This window comes from Chenopodium album, chromosome 7 (assembly GCF_948465745.1).
Source record: "Chenopodium album chromosome 7, dcCheAlbu1.1, whole genome shotgun sequence".
Classification (NCBI taxonomy): domain Eukaryota; kingdom Viridiplantae; phylum Streptophyta; class Magnoliopsida; order Caryophyllales; family Amaranthaceae; genus Chenopodium; species Chenopodium album.
Genome location: NC_137840.1, coordinates 21,375,316 through 21,397,473, shown reverse-complemented (window position 1 = coordinate 21,397,473; position 22,158 = coordinate 21,375,316). Strand labels below are relative to the sequence as shown.

General features: G+C 37.8%; 1 non-coding gene across 1 annotated transcript; it reads left to right on the top strand.

Moving 5' to 3' along the window:
* The first annotated feature begins 18,856 nt into the window (after positions 1 to 18,856).
* LOC145641302 (small nucleolar RNA R71) lies at positions 18,857 to 18,963 on the top strand. Its single transcript, XR_014115347.1, has one exon. It is a non-coding gene; the product is annotated as a small nucleolar RNA R71 (small nucleolar RNA).
* Positions 18,964 to 22,158: the final 3,195 nt, after the last annotated feature.

The window sequence follows — 22,158 nt, the reverse complement described above, 5'->3', positions numbered from 1 at the left end:
TTTGTTCTAATAAGCCCCAAGCTCTTGTAAAAGATCCCTTGGAGTCGGTATCTTGTGTTGCATCTTCTACAGATGAAATAGACAAATGGAAAAAGGAAGTTGATGCAATAGAAAGAGCCCTCTTCGCTCTCGGTCTTTGAAGATGAGAAGGTGGAAATAAACAAGAAAGTTGTGGAAATTGAGCTTACAGTAAGTGTTTCGCCAGATCGAGTTGCAATTGCTCAATCTAGTTATAATTTGAAGCAACCATCGGTCGAAAAGGGGTGTCTATAGTGTAGTAGTAAAGAACCCCCAATTCAAGAAAAGGAGGATCCACCAGATAAGGTGAATTGGCGTCCCACAGGGTATGTGAGGAAGCCGCGTCCTGGTGTAAACACCGCTCGACCGGGTGAGAAACCACCCGACCAAGCGGTAGGCCAAGGGTCTTAAACTTTAAATTTGGTAAGAGGATCGTGCGGTGCCTAGATAAACCAGCGCTTTGCGGGAGGCAACCCGTATTTCTTGCTTTCTAGACTAATTTTTTTTCCTTTCTTTTTTTTTTTTTTTAATTTTATTTTGAGAGGTGAGGAGAGTGCAATTTTACCTTTTCAAAGTGTTTTTTGCACAGGTTTTGAAAAAGTAAAGAGTATTCAAGAGAAAAAGTTAAAGAAGATTAAGTGTCCCGAATCATGCAGGGGCCCGATCGAGCGCGAGACTAAGATTAAGATCGAGCATTATCCTCGCCCGATCGGGCTATCATGCCCGATCGCGCGCGCAAGCGAGCCAAATATCGTGCGAAAATTTGCCCAATTGGGCGACCTCTGCTCGATCGGGCGCGCAAGTGAAGGAGAAATTGAGTGAAATTTTACCCGATCAGACGGATGAACCCGATCGGGCGCGAAATCAGAGAAATCGAGTGCCAAAAAGAAATACCGGGCGAAGTTCCCCCGATCAGGCGAGAGAATCGAGCGAAATTCGACGCTCTCTCGCGCCCGATCGGCCAGAGCTTGCCTGATCGGGCGTGCAAGTTGAGAAAAGGAGTGCTAAAGGTTCGCTCGATCGGGCGGGCCTACGCCCGATCAGGCGCGCCTTTTACCCGGGGTTATCAAACCCTCCTTTCCCCTTTTTCTTTTCACTTTCTCCCTTATTTCTCCTCCTTCAAACACTCTTTCTCTCTCTAACCTCCATTAACAAATACTCAAACCTCATCTTCTCTTTAAGATCTCCTCAAGTTCTTCCATCAAAACTCAAATATATTTACATATTCTTAATCCTCTCACCTTCCTATACATTCTCCAAATATTTTCCACTACTTTCTCTCATAATTTTTGAGAAACCTAAGAGTGAGAAAGCTTCAAAGGATGTCAATTAACCTTCAATGGCACTCAAGCGATCAAGAACACAAAGGGGTGTGAGTTCAAGGCAGCAACAACCACCTATGGTTGACCCGGAACTCCAAGTTCTGGGGTAGAGCGAGGTGGTGGTCACTTCAGCCGAACAAAAGGCTAGGGTGCTCAACCTCGTTATGAGGCAGATAATTTATACCCGTTTTGTTCATCATCTCACTATAGCCAGATTAGGAATTGATAAACCTGTTGAAATATTTTTTAAAGTCATTGGCATGAGTGGTTTCTTTCTAATGCATTATGATATATATGATTATTGTACTGTGGAATTTATTTCTAGTTTTAATGTGATTAAATCTAATGCTATTATTACTCATGTTCAATTCTGATTTCTTACCAATGATGTGAGAATGACTTTGAAAGAATTTGGTAATTTGTTTGAGTTAAAATCGGATAAAGCCATTGAACCATCCCAAGACCATATTGTTGTAGTCTATCAAAAACTCACAGGGGAGGGTTTAACTAACCTCCAACTTGCCAAGGGAACTTGGATTCAACATCCTGTTCAAAAATTTTGGCAACGGTTTGTTGGCCTCAAAATCTTTGGGAGGCATGAACCGACTAATGTAAGGAGGGATGAGCTAGATTTGTTGGCTTCCTATGTGATCCCTTGAGGCGAGAAATTGAACATCCCGCATAGGATAGCCCAACACTTCCAAAGGGCGGCTAATGCGGCCGAGGGTGGTAGGTCTAGGGCACCTATTTATTTTGGTGGGTTGGTGACCCACATTGCGATCAAACATCTAGGTTTCACCCCTACCGACCATAGGAAAGTAGAAGGTTCTACCCTTAAAGTTTGAGAAGGGTAAGCCTTCCCATACATTCGATTTAGATGGTCAAGGGGAGGCTCAAGAGGCTCACCATACACCACCCCACCCAAAACCTCAATTCTAACCACCACCCCAACCCTACACACATGACATCCCTACCTCTTCCGTTGATTATAACATTGATCCTCATGACCCATATGACTTCTTGTGTTTTAGGAGCCAACTCGATAGGATTGAGAGGGGACAAGGAAGAGTAGAGGGTTTAGTGCAAAACCTTGACACTAGAGTAGGTTATCTAGATAGACGGGTTTGTGTAGACATCTACTTTTGGCCTCCTGTCCGGACAGGAAGTGCAATGATGATAAATAAAGCCATCTTTGTCTTGGATGAAAGTAAAGAATACTTATGGATAACTAGTTAAGCCACAAAACACAAAACACTAGCCCGAATAAAAGAACAAGGCCAATACAAGGTCCAATTAACTAAACCCGATCATAATTAGGCATAAGCCCGTGCTTAAAACCCAATAATGGCTGATTTAGGAGCGTTTAGGTTAAAATTTAAGCTGTCGCGGAAAATGTCGCGCACATCTCACAAAGTCGCACTCAGCTATCGCGCGCAACTTTTTCAGTTGCGCGCAGCACTCCGCGCAACTTTTGGAGATGGGGTCGCAAAAGATTCAGGATATCAAAATATTTGAAAATCAAATCTTACCATTGATCGGGGATAGGTCGCTAAACTACTCCCCTAATCAAATTAACAATTTATAAAGCCTAAACCTACACTAAACTAGTTAGTGGCAAGTACAAGGTCGATCCACTAGGGAAGCACGCTAATTCAACATCAAATATCACTAATGCAAGAGTGAAAAGGGGATTATTTTGTTGGTTTTGCTGAGTAGAACACTAAAACTACAAGTAAGCAAGAAAATGATGATTAAAATCAATAGAAAATGACGCTAGGGGTTCGGGGGTTTCAAACATGCATTAGAAAGAGGGGAACAATGATAGTTATCATGATGAACATGCCAAAGAACGCAAGATTCTACCTAAACAATTCATTCTCATGCAATAGTCTAGGCAAATCAATAAAAGGAGTCAATGCTAATTAGGATCATTCTCATGCATCCTATTAGACACAAGTAAATCAAGAGAATAAAGAAGCACAATACATGAAACTGTATTTTAACAACTCATTCTCATGCAATCATTAAAATAGAGGTGATCTTAATCTAGTTCAAATCATTTTCATGCATTTAAACTAGGAGGCAACCAAATAAAGTGCAACAATAATCTCAAGTCATTAAAAATCATGTCTTTCATCAATTTAAGGCATTTAATAAATCCAACTATCATCATTCATCCATCATTCAATACATATCTTCCACCCCCTTCCCCTAGCTAAGAGTTTAGCCTAGAGAAGGGAGATTAAACATAATATCAAAACTAGAAATAAACACAAGAAACTCAAAACAAAACATGATTGAAATATATGAAATCAATAATAACTAGATAAACTAATAAGATAGACAAAAATAAGTAACAATAAAACAAATAAATAATATTAAAGGGAAGGAGAAGAGATTACTAAAGAAAGGATTGAAGAAAGATGAAAACTTGCAAAGTTGCTTGATTGATTGATTGAAGGGAAAGCTTGAACCAAAGTTGCATACAATGAGATAACTTGAGCCATACTACACTACCTCTCTCTAAGATTAGGGTTAATTGTCTAGGATAATGAGATAATCCCCTACCATTACATAAAAACGTTCTAAATAACCGCCTAAAATAAACAGTACAAAGCAGCTGGAATAAAAGAGATGGTCCGATCGAACAGTGGAAAGGTTCGGCAGGACCACAGGGTAGGTTCGGCCGAACCCTAGGTAGGTTCGGCCGAACCCTGGGTAGGTTCGGTCAAACCTCCCTGATCCTGGTCTTGTCGAACTTCTATGGTTCGACCACTCCTACAAAATTGCCAAAATGCATCATGTCCCTGCCTTGATGTTCGGCCGAACCACTGAGCAGGTTCGGCCACACCTTGGTTCGGCCACACCTTCAGGAGGTTCGGCCGAACCTCTTCTGAATCATAGTTCCTCCAGCTTCCCTTGAGCTTAGCTTCCTTCTCTTGAAAATCCCGATGGTTCCTACAAAGCATAAGCATGAAAATCACAATAAAAACAAAGCGAGAAGACTAAGAAAAGGGAAGATAAAGGAGAAAGAAAAGAGGAAGCAAAACTAAGTACAAATGCTTAGAAAAAAGGCCAAACAGGTGCAAATGAGGAGAGAATCCTTAGAGAACTAGGATAAAAGAGTGGCATAAATGCCACTCGCCAACCATATAGCTGCACGCAAGACAAATAACTGCGCGCATCATCTGCGCGCGACTTATTCACTTGCGCGTAACAGCCGCACGCAACTCATTTAGTTGCGCGCGACACCTGCTGCGGAAGAATGCTCTTAACCATAAAGCTAATCATTCTTTATAAATAAGACCCTAACCCAAGGCTTAAACACACAGAAAATAACCTAAAATGCTGGCAGAATACTTGTGAACTTGTGCTTCTTAACCCTCTTGTCCTAAACACTCACCCCTTTGATACTTTGTTACTACGGTGGAGGTTCCCCAACAAGAAGGAATCCATAAGTGTTCTAAATGGAGATCTAGCAAAGAGAAGTGGTAAATTCCCGAGCAATTAGTTAAATCACGTTTATTTTCTTGTTTAAAAGAACCTTAATTAACTAATTAATGTTGTTTGATCGCCTTTAAAATAAATAATTAATCAATTCCATATAGCATCTTTCGTTAAATAAAGATTAAAATTGAATAAAATAATTTTTTGCCGATCACTTAAGCCAAGGCGAATATTGTTTATTTTCTTATTCTTTTAACAAATTTAATTAAATAAGAATAACGACCTTACGATGTAATTCCTACGTGAATTGACGTGCGTAAATAAAATCAACTAACATAGTTTTAGGTATCACATTGCATATATATTGTTTGGTGATGAAATTGTGCGAAGGAAGAGCTAGTAGAGGTCGCACTAGAGCTAGGATTGAGATTCCCCTCTATAGGGAACGTTATCTTAGTACCCTTGCTCCCGAACTCATTTTTGGTTTATGTACATCAATTTGGGCATGTGTAAACTTATGATTCATGCTAAATATACCTTGAAATCTACTTGGGAGAAAGACATGAACGAGTTTTATAGGTTTTCCTAAAACTCATTGGCGACTCCTTCTTGTTCCTTACAAAAACGCATGTATGATAGAATCATTAATAATTCAAGGTCCCCCAAACAGTCAGGAAATCAAATCCTAATATACCCTAACAAGTGTAAAGTCCTAGGCTTTAAAGAGCCATGGGCAATTAAGGAGAGTACCCCTTAGACGGGATCACCCTCCTTATAGTGGCTACTCCACTGGGGACTTAGAGGTTACATGATTAGTTCGTAGTTATGGTCCAAGGTTTCCAATACCAAGTTGCCTATGGGTTGTAACGAGAACTAACTTGGATAATCTCTAGTTAGAGAGCAAGACTTGAACGCATAATATCTTCCTTTTGCACAAAAGTAAAAACCAAAAAAGCAACATTGCATCATGCATAAGTATAGCACACTTAAACATTGGGGTTTGGCTCATTGACTAGGGGTTGCCAACACTAGGCTGCTATCCCGAAATCAATAACAATCATCCCACCCATATTGCCAACAAAATGTTGGGAGGAGGATGTCATAGGTCAACTCGTTGAGTGATTGATTTGTGCGTCATTTCTTAAGATATGGTCTTGGACACCGAAGCCTTTTTCGACCTTAGAATGACAATACGTGAATCTTGACTTGCGGCATGCTTATGTGATTATGTGACTATATGAAACGTGTTAGGATAGTCTTTTTTTTCCTTTTTATTTTGGTCTAGATTCCCAATTACAAAGTCGTCTCTTTGTGATTTAGAGTCATATTCGAAGGATAACATAACATAAAAAAGAAACAAAAAGAACAATGCAAAAAAAAAAGGAAAACAAAAAAAAGTGCTCGAATTAAAAAAAAAAAATCATACGAGCAGGTGGCGCGCGCAACTCATTGAGTTGCGCGACCCCTCCCAGCGCAAGTCATTTCGTTGCGTGCAACATCCGCGCGCAACTGAATCACTTGCGCGTGCCCACTGTACGTTTCAATTTTGATTTTTCAAAAAACAAATTGACTCGTCAAAACGATATCTTTATTCAAGAATTGTTACGGGCGATGTTATCCGTTCGAATATATCTTGCGTCATTTTCTTTTTCTTTCTTCCTCTTCTAAACAAGCGTAACGGTTTACTTATTCTTTCGTACTTCTTTTAGGGCCAGTTTCCAATCTTGGGAAAGAAGACTCCCGGGCACTCGCCTTCTACGTTTACCATACAAAGATCAATCCCTTTCAAACCATTTTCCTTCGACAACTAGTCCTAATCCAACAACAATGTCAACCATTAAAGAACTTCAAGAGGAGATTCTTCGTTTGAGAGAGGAAAAGGCTCAAGAAGCCGAGGAGAAAAGAATTAAGAAAATTGAAAAGGCTAATAAGAAAAATGCTGAAGCCTTAGCCTTGCAAGAAAATATGGAACAATTATCCATCAAAGAAAAGTCGTTGGAGAAGCTAGTTCTTTGTTCTACAATGGGGAACAAGTACTTCGACGTAGAAAAGTTTGCTCCTCCTGCAGGACTTGCTTTACCAGAAAAGTTCGTAGCTGTGGACTTGCCAATATTTAAGGTGACCAATAATACACAAAATCATTTAATGTGTTTTACTGGCACCATGGCATTAAAGGGAGTTGATCCTAAGCTTTATGCTTTGACTTTACCTTTATCTCTAGACCCAACCACAAGAGAGTGGTACTATGGGCTAGATCCAAAATTCAAGGCAACATGGGAAGATGTAGTTTCGGCTTTCATTACCCATTATGAGAGTAACGTAGAGTTCAAATCCACTCTACGTGAACTCGAAATGCTAAAGCAAGGCGACGATGAAGGTTTCCTTGCTTTCTATGGTAGATAGCGAGAAAAGGCGGCCCACCTTGCCCAAAGGCAACCCGAACTCGAATTAGTACAATAATTCATTGACAATCGTCATGAAAAGTACAACAAACATCTACGTTACCTTGCTTTTGACACTTTTCAAAAGGTCTATTCCGTGGCTACTAGGATTGAAGATGATCTTGCTAAAGAAAAAGAAAATAAACCCATCATCATCATCAACCTAAAAATAACTACAAGAAGGGGAATGATAGCACATCATCCTTTATTAACGTATTTACGACCACCACGCAATACAATAACCCGAATCAATATAATGATCCTAGGAAAAGATGGACAAGAGAAAGAAAATTTACTCCATTTCCTATGAGCTATAAAGAATTGCTAGAGATATTAAATGAAAAAGGTTTACTTGCACCAGCAGGACCAATACCACCCACTCCACCAGAAAGAAGATTTGCTAATTGGGACGGTAACGCTTATTGCCCTTATCATAGAGGCAATGGAGACAATACTGAACGTTGCTTTGTCTTAAAGCATAAAATACAAGATTTGGTAGACGATGGGAGAATTCCCACGCCTAAACTTAATAATAATGCATCCCCCTGAAGGGTGTTTCACATCAATGAGGACTATATGGGAAGTGATATATTCAACCCTTTAAACTATATCACATTTTTAGGAGAACCTCTATCCACAATACTCATAGGGGAAACTAATGAAGTATATGGACTATGGGACGATGACTTTCAAGACTTATATGTCTCTAAGTATGCTGCTGTCCCACCTCAATCTTGTTTACAAAATGAAACAAATGGAGCGCTTGATTGGGATCATTTCTTGGGGAAGTCCCAAGACTTATCAAATCTCTCCTTGGATGAACAATGGCATCAAGCTAAACTCATGGAACATCTTGAAATGGAGGCACGCTCAAAGCCTCTAGAAGAAAGTTGGTTTATGAGTCCTACGACTAATCTAAACGAGATAGATCATCTAACTCTTTATGGGAGAGTTTACCAAGCACCACAACCAAATGGATCTTCGACCACACAAAACCAAACTCAAGGTCAAATGCAAAATACAATACCACCTCCACTTGAGGTGGAAGATCCATTGGTCAAACAACTTCGCCAATCCAAGGCGAATGTTAGCGTTTGGGAAATCCTAAGTACTTCTAAAGAACATAGGAATTCCCTTATGAATTCTCTAACGGCTTTGTCTGTAAGCACAAACACAACCCCTCAAGATATCGTTAGCTTTCTTACTAGCGAGAAATCTGACAAATCAATCATTTTCACTAATGATGATTTGCCTTCAAAAGACACTACCCACAATAATGCAATATATTTAACTGTGGGGTGCAAGGGATCCAACATCCCTCTAACTTTGGTAGACAATGGGTTATATGTAAACGTATGCCCATTGCGAACTGCAAAATACTTAGGTCTTAATCCAGAAAAGGATTTTCAATCAACAACACAAAGCATTAGGGCCTATGACAATTCGAGAAGATCGGTGTGTGGAACTGTTAAGCAACCAATTACCATAGGCCAAATACAAAAGATAGTTGAATTCCACGTTATGGACATACAACCTACATTCAACCTTCTACTTGGACGTCCTTGGATACATGAGCTTTGTGCAATACCATCCTCACTTCATCAAATAATTAGGCTGAACTATCAACGGCTTCCTATAACTATACATGCTTCTCCACTTAAAATAGCAATAAATGATCAATCAGTCTTAGAAATAAACCACGATAATGATGAAGAGGAAATGTGGGGATTTGTCACTTAGCCAATTTACACAATAGAAATGGAGGAACACCTGGAAGAACCTTTCAAGCTTGATCCATATTCCACCCAGATAGTGAACAATATCTTACTCAAGAGAAGTTACTTTCCTTGGATGCCTTTAGGAATAGGAATGAAGAAATCTTTCTTAGTTCCTATCCTAAAGAAAATCTTCTCCTTTGGATTGGGATATAAGCCAACCAAAGAAGAATTGAAGTCTCACGATGCCAAAAACAAAGCACATAGAGACAACAACAAGAAAGGGATAGTCACTTTAATCCCATCCTACCAATAAACCCTTAATGGACAATTCATTAGGGAGGGAGAAGACTACCCATGCTATGAATTTCCAGAACCACTAGTTTTGGAAGAAATCAAGAAGCCTTGATTTGAAATATTTCACGATTTTTACTTCTTGGATGACAATTTTTGTATTGTCAAATCAAAATACCCAATTCCAGGGTGCTATGATAGGCAAGCATTTAATTTGCTATTTGGATTAGAACAAAATCATGTCGCTGTGATGACCAATCAAAATGCTATCCAAGATGAAGCTTTTGACCCAACTTCATTGATCACCCCTTCTAATGATACCTTGGAGCATGGGTGGAGGAAATCTTTCAAGTGGACCAATCACAAAGGCGATAAGCTGGAAATCGTCACAGGCGAAGGGAAGATGTTTGAAGAATCGAACGACGAATCTATTATAGACTCTAGGGAAGCTGAGAATCTAGGCCTTGTGGCCATTACTGAGTCTTTATTTTCTAGTTCTAAGGACAAAGATCCCAAAAAGGATTCTTCTCTTAATGTACTTTCTTTTGATTCTTATAATATGAGCTCTATTTTCGAGTATATGCCTTCTATTGAATCTTTTGAATGCTATAACAATCAATATAATGAAGATATTAATAAGTTGGTTGAACTAATGAATGAACGAGAACAAAAGAACCCTATCATTGAAGAAACCAAAACAATCCATATAGGAACTAATGAAAACGAAAGAGAAGTCAAAATTGGCTTAACTCTAAATCCGGAAGAGCGATCGACCCTCATATCGACGCTCAAAGAATTCGAAGACGTGTTGGCTTGGTCATACAAGGAAATGCCTGGAATAGATAGGGAAATTGTGGTACATACCATTCCCTTGAACCCTATCTCTAAACCAGTAAAACAAAAACTTCGACGAATGAAACCTGACGTCGCGTTAAAAATAAAAGAAGAAGTACAAAAACAATTGGACGCAGGTTTTATTCGCGTATGTAATTATCCAGAATGAGTAGTGAACATCGTCCCAAACCTAAAAAGGATGGACGAGTTCGCATGTGTGTTGACTTTAGGGTCCTTAATAAGGCTAGCCCTAAAGACGATTTCCCTCTACCACATATTGATATATTAGTAGATAACACGGCTGAATATGCGATGTTATCCTTTATGGATGGATACGCAGGTTACAACCAAATTTTAATGGCAAAAGAAGACGAAGAAAAGACATGCTTTATCACCCCTTCGGGTACGTATTGCTATCCAGTCATGCCATTTGGTTTAAAAAAAGCAGGAGCTACGTACCAAAGAACGACTATGACTTTCTTGCATGATATGATACATAAAGAAATAGAAGTGTATGTGGATGATATGATTGTAAAGTCCAAATATAGAATGGGACATATAAAAGTTTTACGCAAGTTTTTCACTCGCATAAAAATATACAACATGCGATTAAATTCACAAAAATGCGCCTTCGGAGTAACTTCTGGCAAGTTACTTGGATACGTAGTAAGCACTCGCGGTATTGAGAACGATCTCTCTAAAATAAAGACAATTGTTGACATGCCTCCCCCTCAAAAAGAAAAAGAAAAAGAAATTAGGGGGTTCCTTGGCAAACTGCAATGCATTAGTCGATTTATCAAAAAATTGACTATGACTTCTGAGCTAATATTTAAAAAATTGAAAAAAGAGAAAAACATAAATGGGAAGATCAATGCCAAAGGGCCTTTGAGAAAATCAATGATTATCTCAAAAGTCCACCGATTTTAGCACCACCAGTACCCAAACTACCTCTTAGGCTATACATTACAGTTACAGACACGGCCACGGGCGCCATGTTAGCACAAGAGGTAGAAAAAGTCGAGCGCGCAATATATTACATAAGTAAAAAATTCATCCAATATGAAACAAAATATAGCACCTTAGAAAAGACAAGTTTAGCATTAGTGTGGGCAATTAAAAAATTACGACATTATATGCTACCACACACTACTCATGTGATTTCTCAACAAAACCCGATAAAGTATTTGTTTGAACAACCACCTATACAAGCAAGAATATCCAAATGGTTGGTGATGTTGTCCGAATTTGAGTTAAAATATATTTCAGAAAAATCAATGAAGGGAAAAGTAATTTCCGACTTCCTGGCCCAACATCCAATTCAAACAAGTCATGCAGAAACTACTCATCTTCCAGATTAAGAGATTCTCATGACAAAAGATGACAAATGGGTAATGTAATTCGATGATGCATCCAATAAAAAAGGATGTGGCATAGGAGTGTTACTCATAAGTCCAGAGGGAGCACATACTCTAATCTCTGTCAAACTAGACTTTGAGGTTACTAATAATGCCGCAGAATGTGAAGTATGCATTATTGGATTAGAAGCAGCAACTAACATAGGTGTGCAAAAGTTAGAGGTATATGGAGATTCAAGTTTGATTATAAATCATATACTGAAAAAATGGAAAATAAAGAACTCCACAATGATATTATACCAAGCACACCTAGAGCACCTCGTCGAGCACTTTAAACATATTAACTTTAAATATCTCCCAAGGGATGATAGTCAATTTGCCGATGCGCTAGAAAAATTAGCCTCAATGATCAACGTTTCAGATCAGTTGATTATGATGCCATTATGCGTTGATAGAAGAAAAGAACCATCATATTGCAACGCAATAAAGGAAATAAATGACATTGAAGGGAACAATCCTTGGTATGATCATGTCCTCCAATATATTACTCATGGCACATATCCCGAAAATACTTCATCGAAAGACCAACCAGCCTTACGAACACTTGCGGCTCAATATGATCTATTAAATGGTCAATTATGCAAAAAAGGACCTAATGGTCAAAGTTTATTCTGTATAGACCAACCCGAAACCACATGCCTTATGGAGAATACTCACAAAGGTGTTTGTGGACCTCACATGAATGGTAAAATGCTTGGAAAAATAATTTTTTGACAAGGGTACTATTGGTCCACTATGGAACATGATTGCATACAATATGTCAATAAATGTCTAGAGTGCCAAATGTTTGCTAATTTACAACACCTTCCACCATTCGAACTATATAATCTCACTTCCCCTTGGCCCTTTTAAACTTGGGGAATTGACATAATTCGAAAAGTCTCTCCAACAGGAGCATGAGGGCACGAGTACATTTTGGTAGCCATCGATTACTTCACCAAGTAGATTGAGGTTGCTTCTTACGTGAATATCACTTCTAAACATGTCGCAAAGTTTCTTGAACGAAACATATTTTGTAGATATGGAGTTCCACATGAACTAATTAGTGATAAGGGATCTCAATTCAAAGCTGAAGTCGAGACCCTCTTAACTCGTTATAAAGTAAAACATCATCAATCATCACCATACAGACCACAAATGAATGGAGCTGTAGAATCGGCAAATAAAAATATAACAGTCATCATTAAGAATTATAAAGATTGGCCAAATAAACTACACTTCGCACTGTGGGGTTATAAAACATCTATACGAACATCAATAGGAGTAACTCCATACTCCTTAGTTTTCGGAATGGACGCAATTCAACCTGTCGAACTAGAAATACCATCCCTACGCATCGTACTCGAAAGTAAGCTACCAGAAGCTGAATGGGTAAGAGCGAGGTATGAGGAGCTTTTATTGCTCGATGAACGACGATTAAGAGCTCTGCATCATGTACAAGTCTACCAAAGGCGCATTGCGCGTCATTTCAATAAAGGAAGTAAAACCCAGAAATATAAAAGAAGTTGACTTTATACTAAAAGAGGTCAGGGGTCCACCTACCGATCCAAGAGGGAAATTCAAACATAATTGGATAGGTCCCTACCGCGTAATTGAAATCCTATCAATAGGAGCCGTCAGATTAATGGACATTGGAGGAGATGAAATTCGCCAATTAATAAACATTGATCGACTAAAGAATATTACATATGAAATCCTGATTAACTCGTTCATTCATATAACTAACTTTAATTAGCATTCAATTTAAAGATTCTAAGTGTTATATATTTTACAGAATGATACGATAAAATACATAACACTTGGGGGGTAATTTAGAAATAATAAACAGTTATAAGTGTTTAAATTTTTTATCGAACTTCACGAAAAAAAATTTCACACTTGGTGGGGTAATAGCACATAAAAAAAATTTCAAAACACTCGTAGTACAGGTGCCGCGCGCAAAAGGAATAGTTGCACGCGGATGTCACGCGCAACTCATGCAGTTGCACGCGACAAGTTCTCGCAACCTTAGTTGTTGCGTGCGCAACCTGATCGTAAAACTGCGAACCTGGACTTTTTTTTTTTAAACGAGGTTGCAACTTCTACTTACGATAAAAGGAGGGCGTTTCGTGAATATAAACATGTACTTAGAAAATATAAAAATTAAACTTTGATTTAATTCCTTTTAAACAATGTTTGATTAATTTTTTCATTTAATTTCTACTTAAGGAGTTAAAAAAAAATTAAAATAAAAAAAGAATTAGAACTACGCAATGACCTGATTTTGTGATACGAATACGTAGGAAATCTATATGATTCGGTCTTATCAAAATATCGAAACATAAAGCTCAGTTTTATTTCATTCAAATTCAAAAAAAAAGAGACATTGTTAGACTAGATCATAAATAAAGAAAAGGGGCATAGTTGTGATTACACTTTATTTAAAAAAAAAAAAAAAAAGAGAACACAACGAAATTGTGTAACATTATAAGGCTTCACTATATCCTCAATTGTCACAGATGATGGAGGAGTAGTTTCCAGCGCAATATTTTCAGAAACCTTAGAGCTTTCTCTTACGGTCTTCTTCTTGACCCATACATTGTTCTTCAATTTAGGAATAGGAGCCTTTTTAACCCTTTTTCCCTTTTCCGAAGCTTTAGTTAGAGTCCAGTTTCAAGTTTGTTGCGAAGGTTCCTTAATTATCATACCTTTTTGTGCGGGTTTGGAGGGAGCTTTCCTTTTGGATTCCTTCGAACGCGTCTTAGGAGATGAGAAGTCCAATTTTCTTCTCACTCCTTTGTTTTGGCCACTAGGAGGGGTAGTGGTTGCCGAATGCATTAAAGGCTTAGGTGGATTGCGAGCTGTGGAATACTTGACCAATACTCTATCCAACGAAAATTCGCTCGGGTGTAAAAGTCACATCTTTGGGTGCATCACAGTCTTGCGGGGGAATATTGTGTTTCATCCCGTATTGTCTCAATATACAGTGCAAGGAAAAATGTAAGTAGCACTAGATAGGCCTAAAAGCCTAATGTAAGAGCAATTGAGACTACTCCCAACCATACTATTTATGTTCCACCAAGGAATCACAAAACGTATGTTAGGAACCCCGTGACAAAAAAACGACGTCCATTCCTCTTCATTCTTGTGCTTGTAAAAGATTCGACGGCCAGGGAATGTCCGTACTCTATTAGCCTCGATATTTTGTGGCTGATCAACTATTCGCAAACGCTCCATGAGCCAAATTTGAAAAAATAAAAAAACATATCAGTGTTTACACGAGCAGGTGGCGCACGCATCAGAATAAGTTGTGCGCGCCATCCGCGCGCATCGTAGAAGATTGTGCTTGACATACCAGCGCAACTTCATGGCTTGCGTAAAAAAAACCGCGGAAAAAAAACACTTATGTGTAATAGGAGTGGACTTCCGGTGAAACCATTTTCGTTAGTGTCTCTTGTAAGGTGATTTAAGCTTAAAATGGTTTCTACCAAAGCGAAAGGAGCGGGTGAATGACATCCCTCTATTTGCTCTACTACGGACACCATGGAATAATCTCCATATTCTTTGCCTGTCCTAAGTAAACAATTGACAACAAGACAATAGCATAAAGCACAAATTTTAAAGCGTTGTTTAGTCATGTTTTCACGAGGGGCGACGAAATGTTCAATAAATTGAATTAAATTCACGCCTTCTTCAGTTCCAATATTGGTCATATCATTGTCGGACAAGACGAAAAATCTTTTGAATACAAGTTTGGGATCCGACAATAGGGACGAGTAAGTCACAAGGGGAGTATTTGTAGGGAATCCTAGCAAGGCCTCGAACTCACCAGGAATGGGAATAATTTCGTCCCCTTTAAATAAAATGAGATGGTGGTTAGAGTCCCAATGGTTAACTGCGGCATGAAGGAAATCAAAATTAATCACTAATTGCATATAATTCAATAGAGGGTCTAGGTGATAAATTTTGAAGGCAAGTTTGTCCTTGTTTGAGTAACCCATTGCTTCAAACACTGTTCAAAGGTCTTCACCATTGTTCAAAAAAAAAAAAGGGAGAGTAAGAATTAAGAGAGATGATTCTTTTTAGTTCTTATAATATTACTAAGCGAATGAATGCGAGATGATAAAAAAACCTACACGAAACCATGCTTAAATAGACCAAAGAGGGGCATATTTTCGTTAATTTTCGCCCAAAGGAAAGTTCACAAACAGGTGGCGCGCGCAACTACATTGCATTCGCGCGACAGCCGCGCACAACTCATCCAATTGCGCGCGTCTTCTCTGTCGCGACATGTGGTTTAGTTTTATTTCCGTATTTTGGCTTAAATAATGACGAAATCTTGACGAAATCTCAAGATTAATGATACGCTTGCCTTTTGCTAACTCTTGTGTCTCTTTTCTATCCTTTTTATTTGTTTTCATTTTTTATTTTATTTTATTATTTTCTTGTTCTTCTTTTCCTTCTTCCTTTTTTCCTTTTTTTTTTCCTATTTTCCTTATTTCCTTTTTAGTCTCTTTTTTTCCTATTTTCCTTTCTTTTGTTATTTTTTCGAGGGGGGTAAGCCGGGAACCCTTTCCCTCCCTCGGAAAATGTTTTGCTTTTTTCTTTTATAATAATATAAATGACATATAAAAAAAAAGTGTCATATGTACAACAAAACAAAATAATATGTACATTTGTTTCCTAAAAATATAACAAAATGTGTACGAAAGAATCAGGGTGCTCTGCGACTACTAGACGGTTGCTGTACATCCTGCAAAATCCCAAAATAAAGATTTATACGTGAAATGTAATAACTTCGTTGAAAAAGAAAAGAAATGAAACTTACCGCAATCATCCGATGATGAGGACATGACAAAGTCACGAGGGCTCTCCGATAAGTAGCTCGGAAAGCACGTATAGTTCTCACCATGTCGTTCACGGTCTCCCGCGAAACCTGTTCCAAAAATACAAGGACAGTTAATAAATAAATGTATATGAAGCAACAAAAAGAAATATTTTAAGTACATATACAAAAAAAAAAGACATACCGACTCTACCATCTCAGGAATGAACGGTATCCCCTCATCGTCCTCTGCTGCTGGAAGGATCTCACGAATTACCGACCTGACAGCATCGGTATACATGATCTCCGCTGTAGGAGGCACCCAACCGCCTATCTCGACTCGCTAAAAAAAATATATAATAAATAATAAAAAAAAAAGGGGGTCAAAGTTAACTAAAAATAAATAGAAACAAAAAAAAGAAAAAGAGAGAATTGAGATACTAATCGGAACAAAAGCGGGGAAAGGAGTCAGCCAAGAAGCAATGATACAAAAATCAGGGCTAATACCCTTGAGATCATTAATACTGTACCCCATTTGCTTTCTTATGGGTTTGAAGAACCCCTAGATGTTGGGAAGTTTGTAGGTCATTAAGTGCAGTACTGATGATTGCAGGGTATAGTTCTTATTCATCCAGAAAAATATATTTTAAATGAGAAGGGAGAGGTTTTAGTTCAGGTTTCTTGACCTCTACAGGTTTCGATTATTGAACTAAATTTACTACCTTCATTGTTTCCTTGGGGTCTAACTCTTTTATGGAAATAGCTCTTTTAATATCTTGTACTTCATTACCCCAGACGCTTGCATTATCTGCAGATAAATTCCCACAAAGAATTTTCTCTAGGGGATCCCTTGTAAGAACCTGTGGCAAGATATCATCACAAATATCGTCCATTATATCAATTACATCTATATAACAACAATTTTCCTCTAGCATAGGCCCTTTCAAAACTTTCCCTAAATTAAAAGTAACATTATCATCACCAACAGAAAGGGTTAGTTTACCATTTTTCACATCAATAATGGCTCCTACAGTATGGAGGAAAGGCTTACCTAATATAATGGGTATTTGTGTGTCCTCTACCATGTCTAAAACAACAAACTCAACAGGAATAAAAAATTTACCAACTCTGACAGGGACATCTTCTAAAATACCTAGGGGGTATTTTATACAAGGATCTGCCATTTGCAAATTTATATTAGTAACTTTTATTTCTCCCATATTAAGTTTATCACAGACAGACGATGGCATAACACTGACACTGGCACCTAAATCACCTAAAGCTTTATCAATAAAAACATTCTCTATATGACAAGGGCTAGAAAAACTACCGGGATCCTTTAATTTAGGAGGGGATTTATTTTGCAATAAGGCGCTACACTCCTCTGTAAAAGCTACAATTTCTACCTCATTAAAGGCCCTTTTCCTAGTCAGAATGTCTTTCATAAATCTAGCATATGCAGGAACCTGAGTGATTAAATCAGTGAAAGGAACTGTTACCTGCAGGTTTTTCACAGCCTCAAAGAACGTACCAAATTGTTTATCAAATTTACTCTTCAATTGTCTATTAGGGAACGGTAGATTGATAACTGGGCTCTGAACATCTCCTCCCTTATCCTGAGTTTTACCCTGAAAAGAAACATTAGAAGGGTTACTTTCTGTTTGTAGCCCTGCAGGGTTAGCAGGATTAGCGTTTAGTATAGAGGAATCTGGATCAGGAACTGGTCCATCTTCCTTTGGCATAGGAGGTCCATCATAATGTGAACAACTTCTTAGAGTGATTGCATTGGCATGATATGTGGGATGGATTGGTTGTGATAGTAGAGCTCCCTGCTGATGGGTTTGTAGGGTAGATGAAAGTTGCGCAATTTGATAATCCATGATTTTATTGTGGGCTAAAATAGAATCAATTTGTGCATCCCTACTCTCCATATGCTTTTGCATGTTAGTAAGCATTGCTCTAATTTCTGTCATGGCAGGGTCGGAAGATGATGATGGTTGTGCTTGGCTTTTCTGGCCAAAATTTTGGATGGTAATATTTTTGTTGTGGTAGGGGTTGATGTTGTGGTTGTTGTGGAGGTGGAGGGTTTTGTTCATTGGTATTCCGGTACGAAAGATATGGATGGTTCCGGTAACCAGATTTATAAGAGTTGGAATATGGGTTGTTTTGCCTATAGGTTTGGAAAGCATTAACTTGTTCCATGGAACTCCTACAATCTTGCTCCCAATGCCCTACAATTCCACAATTTTCACAAAAAGCTTCATTGTTAGCAACAACAAAAACATTAGCTAAAGAGTTAGGAGTAGTAGTAAGATTAACTAATTTTTGACAAATAGACGTTAATTGAGCTTGCAAAAAGGATACGAAATCGACTTTATGTTTTCCTTTATTTGCAAACCCTTTTGGATTCCCGTAATGGGAATTGAGTATTGCCATATCTTCGATAACCTGTCCTGCATCGTCCACATTTAAATTCATGAATCTCCCACTAGCTGCAAAATCTAGAACCGATCTAGATGAATTTCCAAGTCCATTTTAGGAAGATTGGATCAATTGCCATTGTGCTAGATTATGGTGGGGGCATTCTCTCTGTAGATCCTTGAACCTCTCCCAAGTCTCATATAGAGTTTCATCGGCCTCTTGAGCGAAATTCTGTATAGCACTCCTTTGTACAGCTGTTCTCTCAGCAGGGTAATATTTATTATAGAAATTCAAAGCAAGAGTTTCCCAGTCAATAATAACAAGTGCAGTTCTATTCAAACCATTAAAAAATAATTTAGCTTTGCCACATAATAAAAAGGGAAAAAGAATCTCCTTGATTTGGTCCTGCGTGACCCCGACTTGTCTAATGGTGTTACAATACTGGCAGAAATCTGCAATGTGAAGATTAGGATCTTCACCCTTAGCTCTAATAAATTGCTTCCTCTCTATCATAGTGATAAATTGGGGTTTGATTTCAAATTGAACTCCATCTAGGGCTTGAGTGGGAGTAAGGTGAGGACAATTTGTGAGCTTCGGCTGCGAGTAGTCACTGAGCTTTTTTGGGCCGTCATCTCTGATTCTGAATCTGAAGGAATTTCTGTGTCGCTAGAATCAGAGGGAGGGTCTCTTCAATTTTTATCTTCCTCAGAACCCTCCAGAATTTGTCTATAAAGGTTCCTTTGCCTATGAAACGAGCGCTCAACCTCAGGATTGAATGGAATGAAACCTGATCTGGAACACTTAGGCATAAACGATGAACTAAAAGATAAATATGAGAATTGCCTCAAAGAACTAACGTTCTCTGAGACAAGAGGGGATAATCTAGACTACAAAAATATTCAGAAAATAAAAATAAAACTGTTTCTCTGGCAACGACGCCAAATTTTGACCGTTAAAGTCTTATTCACCTAATCAAAAATAAAACCTAAATCCACTAACTATATAGATAGGGAAGAAATGTCGAACCACAGGGAAACAAGTCAATTTACTCCTAATTAATTATATGCAATTGTAGACACCTAAAAATGTCTCCCCAAAACCAAACCCGATGATGAACAACCTTTCACCGCCATTATTGGTCGGGTTGAGTATTTAATCTTGGAGTGCTTAAATCCATGTTCATTCCCAATAAATTTCATAAACCAATACAATTCCTAGCCCATTTCCCCAAACCATAACTTATTTTCCTCTTTTCATGCCTTTAAACCCATAATAATTCATTTCGTGTCCTTTATATAAAAACGTTTATTCCAGTTTATTTTGGTCCACAATATGGGTCCATAGATTAAATATTTGGATGGGGATCTAAAAGATCTTTCCAACAATATATTATAAGCCCAAATCCGAGTTATAACGAATAAGTTATGGCCAAAATATTAAACTGAGCCCAAACCGAACCTAAGCCCACCTTACTTACGACCCAATGATCATGTGGAGGGTCCAAATGATTTAATCCAATTCTTAAACCAATTAGTATTAATTAGAAACTTCTATAAGTTTTTAGCAGATCCTAATTATCCTTTTTGAAAAGATAAGTTTAACGAGTTTGAAATTGAATAAAATTTTTCTTTTTGAAAATCTTATTTCTATTAGAATTGAAAGACGTTCAAAGATAGACAGATATGTTTTTCGTGCCTCATATTTTTTATCTAAATTTTATATGGTTGGATATCCCTTGAAATTATCTTTCCAATGATATATTATAATATCAATTCCGATTTATAACGGAAAAGATATGAATAAAATGTCAAACTCTATCAAAAAATGACACCGTCTCACTATTTCGGCTATATCTTTTGTGATACAAAATATTTTAATTTGATTCTAATTGGGTTAGAAATTAAACTTCAAGAGATTTCCAAAGATATCTGATTTATCTTATTCCAATTTGTGGATCAAAAGATATGATAAAAACAAAAACCGCAAAAATTGCTGTCTATCGCAAGAGTTTTAATCCGATTCGAACTCGATCTTTTCTTAATTCTTCGACCCTCTTTTTTTTTCCCTAAAATAGAGGTCGTATCACCCCTTTTTCAATCATCAACAATCTTGATCACAAAATATAATTATCTTCTCCCTCTTTAGCCTAAATACTAGCCACCCTATTGTCTTAAAATACTTCCCTTAAGCACTCCAAGGAGTTCATACTTAACCCAAAGTTCTATACTTAAACCAAGGCGTGAAAGGTATAATTGACTGAGGGTTTGGACCAAATCAACTCTAATTTTTATTTAGTTTAATTTTAAATTTGCTTTATATTTTTTATTGAAGTTACTAACAATTTATTCATGATGAAGCAATTTAAAGGATTGTGCGGAATGTGAGTAATTAATTAATTTAATTACTTTTATTTTATTTTAATATTGCTAGTATCATGATTAGAGTTATTTTATATTTGATTTGACTAACGCTATTATTGTTAAATTGCTTCCAATATTAATGTTTATTCTATTATTATTGTTATGATCACCATATTGCATGTTAAAGGGAATATGTAATTGAAAATCATGCCTAATAAGATAATTTGGACGATCGGTTTAGGTTCCTTTTTTAATCTTGTTATTAAATCAAGTGATCACAGTATTTTAGAATTATATGTTGCATTAATATTCAACCAATTTAGCATAATAATAGTTTGGAGCAAATTGAATCTTTGTTTGTATGCCTTTGAGATCGCAGGAATTCTTTTCACTTAAGAATCGAGTAGAGGCCAATATGGGCGACTGTGACTCCATGACTCACTTCGTACTATCATCCCTGATCCTCCTTTCGTGGTTCCGAACCATATGGAGTTAGTAATCTCATGGATTATGAATGCGGTGTAACCTTCACCGGTCAATCGTTGTTGCCTATCGTTGTCCCTTATCGTGGTTTCCTTTAATGATCCGTGAACGGTTTACAAGTTCCTTAAAAACTTGTTGGCGGCTCCCTACTTTCCTTGTCCCTAATCATATTATGTAAATTCCCACTTCCTATGAGTGCCAATCATATTCACCACATGATTTTACGTAGGCACACTTCCAACGACGCCTACAATTTGGCGACTCCACTGGGGAGGATTCTTGGTTATTTATCGATTTGAGTGATCGGTATTTATTTAAGATGAGTGGATGAGACTTGAAAGATTCTTGAATTGTATTCTTGCAATTTAGTTGGCATTGTCACATATGCATATGCTTTTTAGGTTACCTATTTTGCCACAATTGTACGTGTTCTACGTATGTGGCTAGCCCGGAGGATTTAAGCTCTATCTACCCGAAAATGCTCATGGCAATAAGGGTTCATCCGACTTTTTAATTCCACCCAAACCATGGAGTCGAGTTCGATTTCATCACAAACTCGCGAAGCCGCCCGTTGGCATACACCCTCAATGGAGGCTGCCTTGCT